At 34.8% G+C, this 21,506-nt stretch overlaps 1 long non-coding RNA gene and 1 pseudogene across 4 annotated transcripts; both read right to left on the bottom strand.

Moving 5' to 3' along the window:
* Positions 1–219: 219 nt before the first annotated feature.
* LOC111999335 (uncharacterized) lies at positions 220–4,554 on the bottom strand. 4 transcript variants are annotated; one of them, XR_010632459.1, is made up of 4 exons: positions 3,742–4,418; positions 729–781; positions 606–637; positions 220–523 (listed from the first exon to the last, which is right to left on the bottom strand). It is a non-coding gene; the product is annotated as an uncharacterized LOC111999335 (long non-coding RNA). The 4 variants fall into 4 exon arrangements; XR_010632458.1 differs by having other exon boundaries at positions 220–637; positions 3,742–4,415; XR_010632457.1 differs by lacking the exon at positions 729–781 and having other exon boundaries at positions 3,742–4,413.
* A 2,921-nt stretch (positions 4,555–7,475) lies between these two features.
* LOC112030008 (RING-H2 finger protein ATL47-like) lies at positions 7,476–20,673 on the bottom strand (annotated as a pseudogene).
* Between the last annotated feature and the right edge of the window lie 833 nt (positions 20,674–21,506).

Genomic DNA, 21,506 nt, shown 5'->3' on the forward strand with positions numbered 1-21,506 from the left:
CTTGATAAGCATCTAAACAATGGACTGGAACATCCTTCATCCAAAGATTAAAATTTGTGACATGACGTGTATGTCTAGCAAGATTATGACCTAGTTTGTTACCCTCCCTACCCACATGTTGAAATCTAACTTGAACGTATACACATCCACAAATGCATAAATATCATCACACCCTTAGATTTTTCAATGATTGAAAAAGGCATAAATTTCAATAATAAATGCATAAACCTCAAACGGAATTGAGATAAGTTGTAATTCAAAATAAGTCAAAAGCATTACACACTCATAATATGTTGTTAGAAGAAACATTGTAATTCAGGAGTTGGCTTGTTGTTAAAACTTAGAAGAGACATTGTAATTCAAGAGTTGACATTGGGAGGAAAAGGTAATTAACATGATATAAAATCAAATACTTACAATAGATTCATTCATCCGAATTCTGGTAAGATCATCAATCCATCTTCTTTCTAATATGTGGTTTCCAATCCATATGCTTCTCTTTATCCTTAGTCCTTACTGTAGTCTAGGGGAAAAAATCAATGGCAAATATAATAACTAGAAAAAGACAATCAATAGCATAAAGGCCAAATTGCTTTTCATCATACCTTTATCTCTTTGCTGGGAATACCACCTTGATCTGTTCATTTTTTAAGTACACAAATAACAATATTAAAATAATATATAAATAAATTAGAACCTACAAAATTATAAGAAAGTCATAAACAAACCCGATTCAACCAAGAAATGAAGGCAGTGAAACACTTTGGACATGATTATTCATCTGGCAACAAATGGCTGGATTGAATCATTGAAATAAGAATATATATATATATATATATATATATATATATAATATAAAATGATAAGGTAGAAGAGAAAATAAGAAATTTATTGAGTTGTTATAGAGTTAGTTTTTAATTAGAATTTCAAAACATGGGCTACTTGTAAAACATCCTTCCTTTTTTTATATGCGACTATAATTTGAATTGTAAGCCATGAAACCCATGGCTCTTACCTCGACTAGTTGTGCGACTATAATTGAATTGTAAGCCATCAGACGCATGACTCCTACCTCGACTCGTTGTGTTACATATAGCTAGATAGTCTCTCTGTCGTTAGTCCTTGGTAGACTGGCCTTGGACACTAATTGCTGCTATGTTTATGTATTTTTTAACCATTATTTTGACGCTGTGTAAGTGGATTGATGATGAGATGTAATTTTGATTTTTTATCATGAAAGGAGGGCTAAGATTGTGTGCATTGGAATTGTTGAAAAAAGTTTTATTTTTTCTTTTTATCTAAATTAAAATAGCTTTCAAAATTTTTGTAACACATTTAATATAAGACTTACCAAAAACCATATATCTTTCAAAAACACTATACAAAAAGCTATAAATTAAAAAAAAAAAAAAAATTTCCCAAAAGCGTTCTTAAACTATACTTGGTTCTAAAGTTGATCCAAATTGTGATTTCCCAAAATCTTTTTCATGATCAAAATATTGTTATTCTCCCTTCTTTTTTTTTTTTTTTTGTTTTTAGTGAGATGGCGGGGAGAGGGAAGATGGGGTTGAAACCATAAATGGGGCAACACAAATCACTTGAACACCATTCTCCTTCCAAATATTAATTCCACTTAAAATTGAAAAGTTTCAAATAAAATATGAAGCAAAAGAAAATATTGTAAAACATTTAAATACTCAGTAAGCCAAATGAAGCAAATATCTACAAATGCATATACACAAATGGACTTGGTACTCTGGTTCTATCAAAGATCCAATACACCATTATCAAGAAATAAGTCACATTTATCCACAAGCAATGACATTCGTAACTTGAAGATACATTAACAAAGATCATTTCAAGGCTTGACAAAATCTCCTTAGTTAGGACATGTCTCCTATGTTAAACGACTTGCAAACTCAACAAAAACATATTATCAACAGTCCTTACTAGCCAAATGAACAAATAGGGTTTCCAAATTAAAGATAATTAACTTAAAACTTCAAATAAAGTCCTACCTTGGAAATTAAGATAAGCAAGCTCTTATGCCTACCAATAAAGGATTTTGCTAACCTATTTCCCACTGCTATTAACCATCAACTTGTGCCTCCTCACAATTATTTCTGCTTTTCTCAATTAATTCCCTCTTCAACCAAAGAACAACTTAGAGAAAAGCATGTAACAGGGATGACATTTTCACGCCACTAGATGCCTCCATTTCAATACAACATTATTAGGGGGTGTAAGCTAGTTAATTTGCACAAGATTTCACCATTTCAAGTCCATGCAGGTAATCCTGTTTTTTTTTTTTTTTTTGGGGGTCCTTTTCCCCCTTTGGAAAATGTTTGTCAAAGAACTTTTGAAGATACTAAACAAGAAAGGAATTAGTGGGTTTATTTTACAAAGAATCCTAAAGAATATAAACATGCGATTGCTATACAAATGGTCCCTAAAGAATGCTCAGTTAAATGTTTCTCATTAACCAGTGCAGCTAATAACCTTCCATCATATAAATTTATCTAAAACTAATAAGAAAAAAAAAATTGAAACTAGCATCAAATAAGCACACTCACAGTTAATTATGGAAGTGATGCAAGACCATCTGCAGTAGTACTTTTTGTAACAAAATGTCCAGTAACTTTTGTAACAATTAGGGGGACCTCTCCACAACCATTCCCTGCCACTAGTTAGTTCCTAGGGTCTTTTGTAACAATTAGCAAAATTGACAACTTTTTTGGAACAAAGTTAGTTAGGAGGCTGTTAGTTAATAGTTACTAATCAACCAATTAATTAGCTTGGCTTGCACAATGTACAACCATTTTTTTTCCCGATAAAAAAGGAACCAAATCGTGCTTATTGCCTAGCAAAATTAAAGAAAACAAAGGGGGCAAAATTGATTCATATCAAGTGCAGAGAAGGGTTAAGTGGTTCAGTTTAATAGGTCCAATATTATGCATAGCTAGATTTCAATAGTTAAAATCTATTTGACTCACATGAGGCGTAAAATTTAATAATATAATATATATATATTAATTTGATATTTTATGTCACATTTTCTCACCAATCGAACGGCTCAGATTTATCAAAAAAAAAATTTAAAACTAATATTGCCATTTGATGACCTGCCAGAGCATCCCCTCTAACAAACTCTGCCAGCACACTCACTCCTACCCTTGATGCTATACCCTCAAAATAAAAATTCTGCTGATTTATTACTACAAATACCCACCCACCTCAAATACAAATTCTATTTCCTGATACATTACTACGGGCAGAGAGAAAATCCTCTCTCACTTCTCTCCATTTTCCTCCAACACCAACCCAGAGAGAAAAACCCAAAAATCCCACCAAAACACAGAAAAAAAACCCAGAAAAATTCAAAAAAGTGCAGAAATTCAGTTATAAGGGAAGACAGAACAAAGAACTTCAATAAGTTTCTTCTACCCCTATCTCATTCTTTTTCCCCACTTTTGTTTTTGTTTAGATTCCAATTTTCTCTACATTTTCTTTGCAGCCAAACATCAACCGGAGCAATCACAAAAGGCTAAATCACAAAAGGGAAGCAACAACACAGCAAGCAGGATAGAGAAAAATACCAACCAAAATCAGAAAAACGAAAGGTAAATCCGAAAACCTCTGTTTCATATGTGTGTATACACTCTCTGATACATGCTCACAAAGCCTCACAAACACAAAGCACATCAGCACAAAAAAATCCCAGTACCTTACCCTCGGTCATACCTTTGTTGTTCACGCGCTCACGCGCCACCATATGTGATCTCACGCGTCACCACGGCCACGGTTCTTGGCAGATCCGTGAAGCCTTTAATCTCCACAACACCGATTCATGTTCCACGCGCCGTTTGGGGCTCTCCTAGGTAGTAGGTCGAGAGTTTGAGTTCTAGGTTTTAGAGAGAGAGATCGTATAAATTTGAAGTGTTTGGCTCGGGTTTAGAGAGAGAAAAAGGATGAGAGGTTGGGAACCACCATCGTGGTGGTGGCGGCTGGGCTTCACGATGGAGCTAGGAGGCTGTGCCTCGTTTAGATCGAAGAGAGGGTGAGACCGATCCAGAGCGAGAGAGGTTATAGGTTTCGGTTTTAGAGAGAAGTTGAGGCTGAGATGTGAAACCACCGCCGTTGGTGGCGGTGATGAGCCTGAGAGGCTTCGGCCATGGTGGTCTGTGATAAGAGACAATTCACATCCGAGGAGTAGAGAGAGATTTCGAGGTTGAGAGACTTGGTTCGGAGATGGAGAAGACCGCCGTAGTGCTGGTGATCGGAGTGATGAGTTCAAGGTACTGAGCCATGGAGGCTCGGGTGTGAGAGAGAGTGAAGCTCTGGAAGTTCAAGATCCAGAGGTAAACGGTAGGTTAGGGAAAGATTTTTGAAGCGGGTCAGCCAGACCCGTTTAGCTGGGTCCGAACCGTTTCCCTAAGTAAGATTTGGGCCAGATGAGGGCCCTGGGCCAATCCGAGGATGATATGGGTTCAGATCTCTGAAGTTCTCTCCATTCACTAGTTCAAGCCTATCAGCTTTTAGAGCCTAGCCCAGGTCCACTTTAGAATAAACCCATCTCACTTTTTAATAAGTTTTAGCCCAAATATTAAGAAAAAGGGTCTACGGCTGTCTTTTTCATAATAATTCAATATGCCATTATATTTGCCATGTTCGCTTTATGTCATGGAACTTTGTCATATTTGCATATTGGTCCATAACTTAGTTATATTTGCATTTTGTTCAACAAACTTGTCATATATTTATGTTTACCTAAAACTTTCCCAAAATCATATTTTGACCCATATTTTCCCCAAATTGCCAAAATGGATTTTTTCCCCAAATCTTTCTAAAATTGCAAGAAAGCTTCCTACTTTTCCAAATCTTTTGTGCGATGTCTAATGCCTCGTATGTGGCGATGCTTTTAATATGTTTATGCCCATACCCTTGTATGTGGTTGAATATAATGCTTTTTATTGCTTTGCTTCACTACTTCCTTAAAAAAAGTTTGATTTTTAGAGATTATTTTGAACAACCCCTAAACCGTAACAAGAGTACATTTAAGCACCACTTTGTCAAGGATTTAAAACAGTGCTTCTCAATCAACCAAATAAAAACAAGGAAGAACAAGAGTAAAACTAAACAAAGAGACAAAAGCAGGGAATTACATGGAAAACCCCCAAGAAAAGGGGTGAAAAGCTCACAATAAAAAGCAAGGATTTTGATAAAATATTGTATTCTTTTCAATGAAACCAATATCACACTTTTTGCTAGGGGTGTGCGCGGTTCGGTAGGGGCGGTTTTTTTTCAAATTTATTACCGAACCAATAGAGATCGATTTTTTCATAATTGAAACCGATGCACACCGCCTAGGGTCGGTTTTCCAACCTATAGCGGTGCGGTTTTTGCGGTGTGGTTTAGTCGGTTTGGTCGGTTTGAAATATTAAAAAAAAATTTTGTTTTTTTTAATAATAAAAAAATTGGGCTTTCAAGCCCAATATCAATATATCAACCTGTTCAAGATTTCATGTTACTTATAAATTATTATAGTTAAAACTTAACAAGACATAAATGATAGAGATAACAATTGAAAGTTGAAACTATCTGCACTTGCCAAATAAGCCACAAATTTAGCTAATTAAGTGGGTCATTTTGATTTTTAACATTTCTTTGCTGGGTCTATTAGAGAATATTTTTAACACTTAATATCTACTAGACACTTAATATTTGCTGGGTTCATTTGACTCTACTAGACACGTTGGACCAACAACGTGTTTTCTCATAAAAGTTAAAACAGAGTACAATACAAAGCTTGTAGCATGTAAGTAAAATAACAAGAAACAGTGAAACACAAACCCAGGACAACAAGAAAGTAGAAACACAAACGTGACAAACCCATAAATAAATAAATAACTAAATAAAAACTCAATAAATAAATAACTACAAACAACTCACACTCACACCGTCACACGCACAGCCCACACTCACACACATAAATAACTAAATAAATGAACTAACTGAGTCAGTCAGTCAACACACTCACATCACACGCACGCCTTTTCCAATCTCCATCTCTAACTTTAACTCTAAGTCTCTAACTCACTTCTCTACTGAACAATGAACATTGAACAACAAGAACCCAAGAAGTCAACAACTCACATAGTCACACTCACGCGCACAACTACAAACAGTCAAACACAATCTCTCTCACTCCATTTCCATTAAAACCAAAAGAAAGGGGCTGAGCTGATGGCTTACCGTGGTTTGCTGCGGGGAGCTGCTGCTGCTGTGAGGCGCGACTCAGGCCGGTGAGACCGCGAGCGAGAGGCAAGAGGNTCGTCACCTCCTTTATTAACATCTCTTTTTATACTACTTCTCTAGTGTTCATTTTTCCTTTTCTTTTTTAATTGATAAACGACACCCACCCACCCATTAGGTCATGAACCCATGACCTCAATGGCTCACTCAGTCACCCTCCAACCCATTATTATGGCTACTAGTGTTATTTTAGTCCTCCCTCTAACTACTTTAGTTCCCTTTCCATATTAAAAGATGCACTTGAACTCTTTTGCTTACAATTAGTCTTAAATCCTTACTAACTATTTATAATGGCTATATAGTGACTATAAACTGCAGCTGATGATAATCGATAGACTACTCAATAAGTCTTGGACCATTACTACTACTGTCAATTTTGTTACAGTCAGCTCGAAAGTTGACAACCTAGCAAGGCTTACAACTCTTACTACTATTATTAATGAACTATTGAGGCTTCTTTTCTAATGCTGCTATGAAATGCCATACTACTGATTACTTTGTATTGGTAGAATCATAGTTTTAGGAAAAATTACACTTTCTGAAAATTTTGGGCTGGGAATTCCAGCTGCCAATGATCTGAATTCTGAACATTAGTGTTACTTGAAGAAGGGAACCGAATTCTGTACTTGATGAGACAAAAAAAACTCCATCATCATTTGGTTGTTCATCACAACACATGAAAATCCCTACAATAAGATTATTTATCAGTAATTCTAACTTAGTCAGGTGATGTCATAAATAAAAAGAAAAGAAATCTAGTAGGGTGAGACTGAGGGAAGAGTAGAATGAGAGGAGAGGGAAAAAAAATCCTAAATAGGCTAAGAAAGAGAGAGAGAGTAGTTGACTGTGTGAGACATGGCAGAGGAGTGACAGTGAGAGAGATGGAAAGGGTGTGAGACAGAAAGGATGCTTACCCATGTAAATGCATGTTATATTAAACTCTTTCGCATACAAAAGGAACTAACTTGTATAAGATTACAGGGAATAATCGAAACTACAAAAGCAAAAAAAGAAAAAAAGGACATTGCTTTCTATGCTTTTTGACAGAAACGAGGACAAAGAATCACTTGGTTCACTCACACCAATTATGAAGTGATAGATTATGAAAGAAGTAATAAAGGCAGCCTGTATGGTTCTGTGGTTAATAAACCTAGAAGGTAGCCTGAACAAGCTCCAGATGCAATGAAAATCCCTATCAGGTTGCTTGTAGCAATTCCTTGATATCATAACCTTGAAGCTGCAAACAACAACAGTTTACAGTTAGTTTTAACTTTTAACACTTGAAACAAAATTATACATGTAAAGTTACACAGTATTGACATATATACCTACTTGGTTGTCCATGAGATCCAGTGCAATATAATAACCGTAGAAAAGGTCGTTGTCAAGGGCGAATCAAGCAGACTTATGCACACACATAATAAAACTTCCACCTGAAGAAAGTTGAGAAGCAATATTACTCCAGAGTTCCAAAAGGGCATGTATTGTGATTGGCTTTAGAATATTGCAGGTTTAGGCATATGAAAACTTCAAAGCAGTCCCTGCAAGGATCACAATGTACTGTTATTTTATAACAACTTTAACAATACACCCTACATCTCATTCTCATTAAAATAATACTATATTTTATACAAAAATAAATAAATAAATAAAACCATGTTATTGTACTTTTTGGTGGCAGTAGAGAGGGGAAAAAAAATTGACATGTTCAACGCAGCATGATGTAAAGAATTTTGCAATATGCTTCACCAGATGTGGGAATCTATTTGTAAATTTGGTGTTACGATAATAGCTAAAATGGATTAAAGGCATTTTGCTAGTGATCTTAGGGGCTTCATATTCATAGCTTCTGAGTTTGTCACTTTATCACTTCTCAACCAGATATGGGAATCTATTTGTGGATTTGGAGTTACAATAAAAGCTAAAATGGATTAAAAGCATTTTGCATCACCGGATGCTAATGATCTTAGGGACTTCATATGCATAGCTTCTGAGTTTTGTCACTTTACCACTTCTCATCAATAAATTGACATTAATTCAACTATGGAATTTATTTTATTTGTAAGAAGGTAGGGTAGTATTCAAACACAAGTTCCTTAGTGAGGGATCAAAGACTTTACTAATTGAGTTAACTGAAACCTACTTGATTAAGGATTACTATCTCTTATTGCTTGAAACCCCATACATTGGTTTATCAACAAATGGAGAAGCTACTATGATCGCATCTTGACAAAATAACCTAGATGCTTTTCTTTTTTTTACTTGAAAATGTCGTATTCCAATAGTTTTTCCAATTATATTCAAACACATGGCTTTTAGGGCTGTTCACGGGTCGGTCCGGGTCGGGTTTGTGCCCAACCCGGAACCAACCCGACTAGATCGGGTCTCCTAAATCTGAACCCACCGCCAACCCGCCGATGGCAGCGGTTCGGGTGGTCGGATGCCAGCAGATCGCCGGTCGAGTATCGGTCGGTTTCGAAATTTGCAGAAATCGTTGCCGGTTTTCTTTATGCTCAAAATCGTTGCCAGATTTCGCCGAAATCACTAGTTTTTGCTGGATCTCGCCGGATCTCAAAGAGATCTCGGCAGATCTCAATGAGACCAGGCCAGATCTCAAAGAGATCCGACGAGATCTCAGTGTAAAATCGCCGGAACTCTTCGAGATTAGGCCGGATCTTGAAGAGATCTTGGTAGATCTCAACGAGATCAGGCCAGACCTCGAAGAGATCTGGCGAGATCTCAGTGCAAAATCGGCGGGGAACCATTTTTCAATGTGTTTTCCGGTCGGGTTGTTTAAAATCGATTTTTCATGCTCAAACCCGTCAACCGACCTGCCGGTCTCGGGTTTTAGGGGCGGAGACCCACTGCCGACCGTCACCGGTGTCGGGTCGGCCGATTTTCGAGCCGGGTAGGGCGGGTTCCGGGTCTGCTTGGACACCCCTAATGGCTGTATTATATCTAATTGTTATTGAAAAGGGAAACATTGTTAGTCGATCGTTAATGCAACAATGTCTATGAATAGAATTGGATACCCAATATTCCTAAGCTTTGCCCAAAAAATAAAAAGTAATAAGGAAGAGGAAAGCATCAAATTGTACATGTATCGAGTAAGGAATTTTACTGAAAATATAACGTGCAAGAGCCATTTGCCATAAAGTTCAAAAAATGAGCATCATTCACATAAGTTAGCATTTAGGTAAGGAATTAACCATTCATTAATAAGAGAAGAAGAAAAGGAAAAAGCTGAGAGAAAAAGCTTTTGAGAAATGAATCCTTTGGCAATTTGACAAAATGCAAAAAAAGTACAAAGCACATTGAATACCTTCATGATGAACCCTGTAATCTATCAGAATCAGACCATGGCAAACCCACTGTAAGAGAAGATGTACCAGTACCACCCATATGGGTTTCTGCAGAACTTGTGAATTTACTCTACTTGGACCATTGCTAGATCTTAGAAACAGAAAAACCACACCTTTACTTCCAATGTTAATCTACTTCCCCTCACCATCCCCATCAATTATGGAAGTCCCATTTTGTCCACCTCTCCTTTCACAATTCTCATACTACCACCAACTCTATTGGCACATAGAGCAACTTGCAGCTCTTCATGCATCCAAACTACTACTCTCTCCCACTCCCACTCCCGCTCCCGCTCCCACTCCTTTCTCCACTACAGCTCCTACTCCACTTCTAAATTTGCCGAGTCTCACAGAAAATACCCTCTTTTCACTAACAATGGCATTTTCTGCAGGTTTTTGACCAGAAAGAAACCCACTTTGCCCCATAGCTTGAAAACCCATCTTCTTCCCTTGGGTCCTTAAATCGAAAACTGGGTTTTCAATGTAAAGTCCTGCCCAGGTGTGTAAAGGTTTCCTCCGTAAAGGGGGCAAGTTGAATTAGACAGTAACCATGTGCAGGGCCGGCCCAACAACTTTGGGCCTTAGCTGAAAATGTTAAGTGGCCTTTTTTTATATTTAAATATTTATTAAATAATTTTTTTTATTTAAAATCTTTTTTTTTCTTTTTCTTTTTGAGATGCAAAATTACTAGTCAAGTTTTTGTTTATAAGCTCCTTCTAATATATTTTTTTTTTTCAATTGATAATATGACTAATCCATTTAATCTTTCTTGTGACATAGTAAACTTTAAATAAAATTCTATTAATTTTAGTTTTGAAAAACTTTTTTCTGCAAATGCAAAGCAGCAAATGTAATAGGTACTGTTAGTAATATTTTATAAGCAATATATGCATTTAGAATAGAATCTAGCCTTTTCAAATAATTAAGTACATTAATTGGAGTATTTTCATCTATTTGCATAACTAAGTACAATAAATTACTTTCTCAAAAAAAAGTACAATAAATTAGTATCATTATAATACAAATGGGTTGATATGATATACATCAAATTATTAATTAGTGTGATAACTTATAATAATTAATAAAGTAAAAGTCTACAAAATACATGTATAGTGCAATGGGTGTGTGCCTATGCTACGATTATACATTGAGATTAAGTGTGGGTCGTGGGTTAGTGTGTGTTGGCCAGCCGGCTAGCTATGAGATGTGGTGTGTCCATAGCAGTGTTTGTGTTAGTGTGCTTTCCTGTCATTGCTATCAACTGTATGTGTAGTGGCAGTGTGCAGATCAAAAAATAAATTTTAAAATAGTGATACAATGGGGCCTTTTTAATGCATTCTATTGATCAATAAAATGGTTGAAAAAAAAATTGTAATTAAAATATATAGATAAATATTTTTCTTTTTTCTTTTTTACAAGGGGGCCTTTTTTTATTTGGGAGCCTTAGGTAATTATATCAATTGCATCTATAGTTGAGCCGGCCCTGACCATGTGTTTATTGAGTGTTATTTACAAAAAACTATAGGAAAACATTTGATAACCAGTTGTTTTAAAACAAAGCCCAAACTAACTTATCTGAAATTCCACACACAAAACAAAAAGAAAAAAGAGGTAATATAGGTTAATTCAAAACTTCAATCACTCTTCCTTTTTCTTTGCAACTCCCTAGTAAAAAGAATCGTCAAAGAAAACAAATCACAACCCATTTGTCAAAAGCTTCAAAATAATCAAATCCAAAATATACAAAGCAATCATAACACCATTCTCACAAAGCAATGGAAACAAGGACAAACCAAAATTTTGTGTAAAATAACATTTGTTAATTGAAATAAATATTTGACATCAGTGAAAAGAATAGACTGTCTCTCATTGTTTGATGTGGTGCATTTGACAGGAGAGAAACAACCAGTGTTTTGAAGATTTCTGAAAGGACTATAGACGACTTAAAACTTTTCTTTTTAAAAACATTATCAGATTGTATGTCTATTATAGGAAGTCATTCTATTTTTTCGGTCCATATTTTGATGAATGCTTGTAATTTGTGTATTTAATTGTTTTGGTCACTTGCTGTATATTTCCAATATACTTGGGTAACTCCTTTTTATGATTTTGAATAAAATTATCTTTACTTACTAAAAAAAAAAAATGTCTAACAAAATATAGATGTATGGGTGTTTGATATATAAAAGTTTCAGTCCAAATCCAAGGGTGTGCATCAATGTGAGATTTAAGAGTTTTAGCCCAAATCCGATGACCCAATCCATGGACAACCCAACTCAAATGCAAGTTATGTTATAATTTATAATATATATTGAATGCTAAACAAGTATTTCATGATAAGGTATGAATGTAACTATTGGATTGAAGTGTTCTTCTCAGTAATTAGAGGAAGAAAAGTATCATTTCACTATACAATCAGTAATTAATACTTAATAGTATGTTTTTTTTTTTTTTGTGTCAAAAATGATTACCATGAGTCAATCTTTTTGAGGTTTAGGGTTCTGATCTTAGAGCCCATGTTTGTTGATCAAGGACTATTAGCCCAATCCAATTCATTTTGGCAAAGAGTTTGGTGAATTTATTGTCAGACTGGGTCCATCCTAGTTTTGGGCTTAACTGCGTTATGCAATTTTCATAAGCTGTTGGACAATGAGATCTTCCATAACTTCGCGTCATTCATGGACCAAGGGTTGGATGAGGTCCATTTGTGTTTTCATTGATATGATACTAATTGAAAATTTTTCTATTTGGATCCAAAGTAATTTATAATAAACAATTAATTAACAAGTTTAAGTATGAATTCCAAATACAAGCAGATATACTAACCACAAATATCATATACCAAATCTAAAGCAATAATGGTTTCTTAAAAAAAAATTAAAAAAAAAAAAAAAAAAAAACTAAAGCAATATTAATAATAGAGCAGTAAAAACACAATACAAGATTTCGTAACAAGGTAAAAAACCTACAAAGAACCCTTTCTATGGGAAAACCACTATGATGATAAGGTAGTTCACTATAAAAGAGCCACAGTTTCTATTTAGATCCAAAATAATTTATACCAGGGAATAAACAATTAATTAACAAGTTTAAGTATGAATTCCAAATACAAGCAGATATATTAACCACAAATATCATATACCAAATCTAAAGCAATAATGGTTTCTTAAAAAAAAAAAAAAAAAAACTAAAGCAATATTAATAATAGAGTAGTAAAAACACAATACAAGATTTCGTAACAAGGTAAAAAACCTACAAAGAACCCTTTCTATGGGAAAACCACTATGACAAGCAGTTCACTATAAAAGAGCCATTTTATTGGCTACTCAAAACCTTTATCATTAGTTTCTATTGACCCAACAACCAATTCATTGATGTTATAACAACAACTTTAGAACCTGTGGACTTCTTCTATATGAATCCTTTCATGTAACCTCTTTAAATATTTGTTGTACTAAACATAGTGGAAAAGACCTTTGCAATTTCTTATTTTTTTAAAAAAGAAGAATCATTTCTCTATTTAGGCTTAAGAAAATGAACAAAATTAGATAGGTTTAGCTCTTGTACAATCATTTATCTTACTTCTAAAAGTCTTTCAACAAGTAGGTTATATCAATTCATAAGGTAGGGTTAAAATATGGAATACGTCTCCCCCTCCCTCAAGCAAAATTCAAAATTCTGGATATGATAATTTCGCTTGAGCAAGCAATGAATAAGCTCTCGCCTAGAACACTGTTAAATGCCATTAGAAGGGGGATTATGTATTAAGGGTGTAACTAAATAGAACCATCATCATCAATGCATTCAAACATAATAAATCAACTATTATAATTGAAATAGAAACAAAACTACTTAGTTACATCAACACCTAAAAGGATTACAAAATACCCTAAAGTAGAGATAATAACGGTAAAGAAAGTAAGAGGAATTAGACTGAGAATGTGTAGTTTGTTTTGAATGTACTCACTACTTATACGTGAGACTTGGACAATTACTTGTATCATATGGTGCATCATCCTTATTAATTATCCATGACTTTCACTGTGTTATCACCTTCTCTATTTCAAAATTTAACTCTTTTATAATTTTGAAATTATTGTAAGTATGGCTTCCCACTACCATCACTTTTAACAAGGGATTACAACATTTTACTCTTTTTTTAATTTTGAAGTTATTGTAAATATGGCTTCCCACTACCATCACTTTTAAGAAGAAATTGTCACGTGATCAGTAATGTTAAATCTAGAGTCAATTGACAAATTCAATCAACTTTAATTGTTAAATCTAGTAGCAAACTATGATTTAAAAAATAGTATAACTCTTGTAAAAAATGAGATGGGGCCCACAAAATTTGGGAATTGAGTCATGAAAATTGAGAATTGAGTAATGAAAATATGGGAAACCTAGAAGGGCATTTGGTTTAGTTTTAACTCAAAACTCAAAAACCATCGCTCATTTCTCATTACTCAAGCTCATCTATACTATTTATAAAAAGATTCTCCTTTGAATTTTTATATTATTTAGAAATACCTCTAAATCTTACATTTAATAAGGACAAAACTTAGGAACAACCCGATAAAAATATATTTCCAACTTCATATAAAATGCCTACAAAATAGGACACTATTATGATAATATATATCTTGAAAACAAACTTATTAAAAAAAAAAAAAAACTACCTCGTCCACTTTGTATATTTTCTTCAAGACCACGTTCCACTCTTTTTTTTTTTTCTTTTTTTTTTTTCACTTTATCAAGATTCACCGGATCTAAAGAGAAGATTGTACAACAAGTACACATCAGTGACGTTACAAACATTGTCACAGAGTCACAGGCCAATCCAAACGATGACAGATAAAAGTAAATTAAAATAACTCCCTTTACTTTTTGATTTCAGCCGCGAGAAAGTATATGCTGTTTCTGGAATACCAGATTAGCATCCAGTTGGTGTTTCATGACTTTAGTGGTGGCTGGCTGGCTTTTGTTGATTTTTGCTCTCCAATTTGTAATGCTGGTGGCTAGTGACTGTGGTGATTGGAATTGTGGTGGTTGTTGGTTTGTATTTGCATTTTTTAGTATTGAGATCAATCCAAATACTTGAAATTTTTTTCTTGAAGATGTTTACATGTAAAATATTTTACATTTGAAAATATTTAACATCGAAACAAATGGAGTGTTAGTTGCATCTTTTATTATGAAATTAGCTATTCCTCCATCATGTATCTGGTTCCTTTTTTACAGGACTGAAAGCCCTGCTAATGCTAGTTTTTTTCTTTTCTTTTCCTGATAAATACTAATGCTAGGTTTCATAGCAGTAAGTAAATGAGAAAGTGCAAATGACAGACATCAAAAGAGCTTTTTAAATCATGAGAGTAAGCTCTAAGCACTTATTAAGCAACTATGAGTACTTTTACTGATTTTGATTCATTAGAGTGGAAATTGATAAACCACTACAAGAAAATGTATTTTTAGTGACGAAAAAATTCGTCACTAAAAGTCCAGTTTTTCGTCACTAAGAACCTTTAGTGACGAAATTGGACTTTTAGTGACGAAATTCATTTCGTCACTGTAGCCCCGTCGCTAAAAGTCCTGGCGACTTTTAGCGACGAAAAATTTCGTCACTAAAAGTCTGATTTGGTAAAAAAAAAAAAAAACTTTTAGCGACGAAAACATTTCGTTGCTAAATGTTTTCCTCGCTAAAAATAGTATTTAGTGACGAAAATATTTCGTCACTAAAACCATTTCAGTTTATTAAATCATATTTAGTGACGAAAAATTTCGTCACTAAAACTATTTTCGGGTACATGTAGTGACGAAAATATTCGTTACTAAAACTATTTTTAAGAAAATCCATGCACATATAGTGACGAAAATTTTCGTCACTAAAACCATTTCTTACAAAATTCCACTGCATTTAGTGATGAAATATTTCGTCACTAAAACAATTTTTTGTTGCCATATTTGTGATGAAAAAATTCGTCACTAAAACTTATTTTCTGTTTTTATTATTTTCATGACGTTGATATTAACTTGTAACCTATCATTACATTATTAAAACCTCACATTTGATTAACACATTTATTTCAACAACACATTTATAAAAAATCGATCCATACATTTCACAAGTTAAAATTAAAACAAGTATCAAATTCAAACTCCTTCCATACAATAATTGTTTGTAACACATACAATAACTTAAGATGTTTTATAACAATACAAAAAATGTAGCATAATATAATTAGAACCCCTTAAAGCCAAAAGATGTCCTCATATGTCTTCAAATAATGCCAAAAGTAAATCCCCTAAAGCCACCAATAAGAAATCTGCACAAATATAAAAACACTACTACATTAAAATCATAGAGTAAAAACATTAACTATGTTATAAAAAACATTTCTAACAATTAATTTCAAATGATATATAAAAAATGAAGTGTTTTAATTTAAAACACTCCCAATATGAATTTAAGCCACCTTATAACACTATGCAAGCCACTCGCTTGCTCCAACACAACAACCCACCACAAAACAAATTTCTAACATCACAACTATAATTCTTACAAGTATTGAAATAGAATAAAGGAACACAATTGCTACTAATTAACAAGTTTCATTCACATTTGCAAGAAATTAAAAACACTCCCAATATGAATTTAAGCCACCTTATAACACCATGCAAGTCACCCGCTTGCTCCAACACAACAACTAACCACAAAAACAAAACAAATTTCCAACATCACAACAAAACAAATTTCCAACATCACAACTGAATAACAACTCACCACAAAAACAAAACAAATTTCCAACATCACAACTATAATTCTTACATGTATTGAAATTGAATAACAACTCACCACAAAAACAAAACAAATTTCCAACATCACAACTATAATTCTTACATGTATTGAAATTGAATAAAGGAACACAATTGCTACTAATCAACAAGTTTCATTCACATTTGCAAGAAATTAAAAACACTCCCAATATGAATTTGAGACACCTTATAACACCATGCAAGCCACCCGCTTGCTCCAACAAAACAACCCACCACAAAACAAATTTCCAACATCACAAGTATATATAGAGTTTTATAAGTTTTTAACTAGAATATACTTACTTTGCTGAAGCGACGCTGGGATCGTCGCTGCCGGAGCGTCGCTGAAGCGACGCTGGGACCGTCGCTGCCTGAGCGTCGCTGAAGCGACGCTGTGAGCGTCGCGGCCGGAGCGTCGCTGAAGCGACGCTGGGACCGTCGCCGGTGCGTCGCTGAAGCGACGCTGGGGCTGAAGCGACGCTGGGAGTGTCGCTGAAGCAACGCTGTGAGCGTCGCTGAAGTGACGCTGGGACCGTCTCCGGTGCGTCGCTGAAGCGACGCTGGGAGCGACGCTGTGAGCGTCGCGGCCGGACCGTCGCCGATGATTGGAGTGGCTTATCGGCGACGGTGGGCTGCTTATCGGCGACGGTTCGTCTTCATCTTCATCGGCTGGGTTTCTTTTTTTTTTTTGGTTTGGGTTTCTCAATGTTTTTTTTTGAGTGGGTGAGTGTTTTTTGTTCTGCTGAGTGGGTGAGGCTAATTTTTGGGTTGGAGCATTTATAGTGATTTTTAGCGACGAAAACTTTTCGTCGCTAAAGATCACTTTTAGTGACGAAACTGAAATTCGTCACTAGAAGTGGGAAATAGCGACGAAATATCAGTTTCGTCACTAAAAGTGGTCTTTAGCGACGAAATTTTTCGTCGCTATTGCCCACTTTTAGCGACGAATTTTTGTTTCGTCACAAGAGAACCCAGAATTTTTACACTTTTAGCGACGAATTTTATTTTCGTCACTAAAGAGACCATATTTTGTTCAGATTTTTAGCGACGAAATTCAACTTTCGTCACTGTAGCATACTTTTAGTGACGAATTATGATTTCGTCACTAAAAACATTTAAGTGCAAAACCATTGTTATTTTTAGTGACGAATAGTTTTCGTCACTAATTCTTCCTTATAGCGACGAAATGATTTTCGTCACTAATACTATCACAGCAATACCTACAGTGAAGAAATATTTCGTCACTAAAAATTTCAACTTTTAGTGACGAAATATTTCGTCACTATAGCTTAATTAAAATTGCGCCAAAATTTCCCTCCACTGGCGCCTATTTTTTAGTTCACAATAGCGACGAAATTTATTTTTCGTTTCTAAATGTAATAATTTTTTTCACTTTTAGTGACGAAATTCATATTTCGTCACTAAAGCTGTATTTTTAGCGACGAAAAATATTTCCTCACTAATTTTCGTCGCTAAAAATACATTTTGTTGTAGTGAACATTAATTTTTTTTAATGAGTGGTCACTAAACAATTAGAGTCACTTTACCGACTCCATGCCATTAGAGTAAATCTAAATAGGAAAATAAAATTATATAATTGTAAAAAGGAAAAAGGAAAAATATTTGTACATTTATATAAAAATGGTAAAATACACCTAACTGTAGACTTCCTATTTGTTCAAGCAAGGTCCAATATTAAAGTGACATTTGCTTTTTATAAGAGCATTCGCATCCGTGCAAAATTTTTTATCTATTTTAGTATAAAAACTTTTTTTTTTTTACATACTTACTTTTCAAAATATTTCACATTAAATTATCTATTTTACATTACATTTCATTAAAATATCAATTTTTTTTTTAACTTTTAAAATTGTTTCTTCTTCTTTTACATACAATAATCACCATTTTCTTTCCTCTTTCATGCTTGAGTAAAGAAAGAATAAACAACTAAATACAAAATGAATAGTATAAGTGTAAATTTACACCGTTATTGTAGATGTGAGTCATTTTTAAACAAAATTGTGTAAATTTTACACATTTTTCTATTATACACCAACTAATGTCAATGCTCTAATAAGTGAACCATAAGCCTGGGTCGATTCCTATCTCCTCCATACCCTCTTGGCTAGATACGTGTGTTCTTTTTTAAGCCACATGTGCCTTTGATAAGATTTTTTTTTCTCGTATCTTTACTTAAAAAAAAAAAAAAAAACCAGGTTGAATAATATCTCATCCTATGCCAATCCAAACCCATGACCATTGTGAATAGCTTTTAGCTCCTGTCCAAACACCATTAGGGAAGAGATCTGACTATAAATAAAATAATAATAATAATTCAACAAGACCTTCCTGTTGATTTTTTTATTTTTGATAACCCCTTGTTGTTGATTGAGAGAGAGAGAGAGAGTGTGTGTGACGGCGGCAAGTAGCCATGTTCTTGATGGGATTTTTTTTTCAAAATAACCAAATCCTTCATACCATTTCATTAGTTAGCAAGGTTTTGAAACTATTTAGCGAACTAACAAATCAAGTCTTTTAGTTTCGATTTTGCTCTTTGAAATCGAGTATCATAGACTCGATTTGCATGAAAATTCCATGGAAATCGAGTCTGTGAGACTCGAGTTTTGCAACAAAACCCAGAAATCATAAAACACTGTACACAAGCAAACAAGCAAAAAACAAAGATCAACGAAGACAAATGAAAACAAAAAAAATCAGAGAAAGAGGAACCCAAAACAGAAACCAAGAAGACAAAAAAGCAGAGAGATCAAACAAAAACCCAAAACACGAAGACAAAAAACAGAGAAAGAGGAACCCAAAAACCCATGAAGGCAAAAAACAGAGGGATTGGGGTTTGTTGTTTTTGCTGAAGATTAGAAGGCGTGGGATCTTTGTGGGATCTACAAAAAATAGAGAGGTTTGGGTTTGTTGAATTTTTTTTCCAAATAACATTTAATATCAAAAAATTTAGTAAGTTGTCACGTTTCAAAACAATGTTGAAATTAGCATCTCGAGTCTCTAAAACTCGAGTACAATTTGTAAGTGGTGGCAGATGATGTGGAAGAAAGGAACTCGAGTTTGTAAGACTCGAGTTTCACTTTTAAGACTCAAGTTTCACCATTTTAATTCTTCTTCCTCACATTCTTCTAAGTCAAACCCAGCCTTCTTCTTCGTGCTGAGAAGACCAGATCGTTCTTCATCTCTGTTCTTCGTCGTCAGATCGTTCCTCCTTCATCGTCAGATCGTTCTTCCTGTTGTCAGATCATTCTTCGTTCTAGGTTTCTTCTTCTTCTTCATCTTTGTTTTGTTCTTCTTCTACTGGGCTTCATCTTCGTTCTGTTCTTGTTGTTTGATTTTCGATTGGTTCGGGCAACGACTGAGGTTGGGTTTTTTTTTTTTTGGTTTTTGAAAAAAATTTCATGTGGGTTCTTCTTTTTGTTCTGCTGGGTTTCTTCTCCTTCTTCATTGTTCTCTGTTTGTCACGATTTTGATTTGGTAGATCTATGTGGCATTTTCTTGTCCAAGTCATCAAGAATAAAGCAAGTCTTTGAGACTCGAGTTTTACATACAACTCGAGTTTCTAAAACTCGAGATGCTAGTTTGCTTAAACCTTTCAAACATGTAATAACTTACTATTTTGTCCTCCCTTACCATGCTAGTTTGCAAAATCCCTTGTTTGTTGTTTTTGGGTTTATGGGATCTTTGTTGTTGCGTGAGTGCCGTGCTTGTTTCAATGTGGAACTTGAGTGTGAAACACTCGATTTTCAACTGAAACTCAACTCTTACTGACTCGATTTCAAAGAGCAAAATCAACTGTAAAGGACTCGATTTGTTAGATTGCTAGTTTCAAAAACCTTGCTAACTAATGAAATTGTTTGAAGGATTTGGTTATTTTGAAAAAAAAAAAAAATCCTCCTTGATGCGTTTGAGAATCAGAAGTGCCTGCCAATTTTTGCGTCTTCGTCAACTATGTACATCCACATCCAAATCCGATACCACCCACCACTTCCTAATTTCTACCTTCAACAGAGACACATTCCTACAACACTTGTTCTCCATCCCAATAATCCATCAAACACTCTCTCTGGGATCCAAACCCACCTCACTCCTCACACCCACACTCCATTTCTCCCATCCCAAGGGTCTCAACCCTTTTGTTCTCCTTCACCCCATTGGCAATCCCCATTCCAGTCACACCCCTATTCTCACCTATAGCCCTTCCACCCAACAAACTCTAACTCTTCCCCTTGATCCTTATTCACTCACTCCTGAAATAGATACCACTACTTTGTCCGTTGATACACATTTTGGCTTCGACCCTTTAACCAAAACCCACAAAGTGTTACGACTTAAATGGACAGTTGCTATTCCAGAACCATATCCTAGAGTTACTCAAATGGTGTGCACGGTTTTGACACTAGGCTGCAGCAGCAACGGTTCGTGGAGAAAGGTAAAGATAAACCTTGAGCTGCCTTTTCATTCTGTCGAGTATACGAGTGTTGGGAAGAGTGTGTGTATTAATGGTGTAATACATTGGCTACCATAGTATGGGAATTCTATTGTGGCTTTTGATCTTAAAGATGAGAAATTTAGACTAATCCCATGTCCCCATGACTACAAAGTTGAAAACTTTATACTGCCACTTAATCGATTAATTGAACTTGGTTGATGCTTGGCTTTGGTAGCTGACAAATAAAGATATGGTAAACGCGATGATTCCATTTTGCAATTGTGGATACTAAGGATTACCACAATCGTGTATAGGTTAAGGAGAAATTTTGCATTCCATTTTACTGGAGGTATCGCCAACCTTTTCCTATTGGGACTATTCCCTCTGGGGAGATAATACTTAAGGCGCTTAAGATTACTTGCTGGGTGATTTTCTATGATATGGAGGGACAAGGTTTCAAGGTGGTTGATATAGCTAGCTTGCCTGTGTCAGAAATACTAAATCGTAGTATTGTATTTCATATATAAAAAAATTACATAGATGCCTTTATATAGGAGGCATATGTGTGC

The sequence above is a fragment of the Quercus suber genome, unplaced genomic scaffold, assembly GCF_002906115.3.
Source record: "Quercus suber isolate HL8 unplaced genomic scaffold, Cork oak 2.0 scaffold_289, whole genome shotgun sequence".
In the NCBI taxonomy this organism is placed as follows: domain Eukaryota; kingdom Viridiplantae; phylum Streptophyta; class Magnoliopsida; order Fagales; family Fagaceae; genus Quercus; species Quercus suber.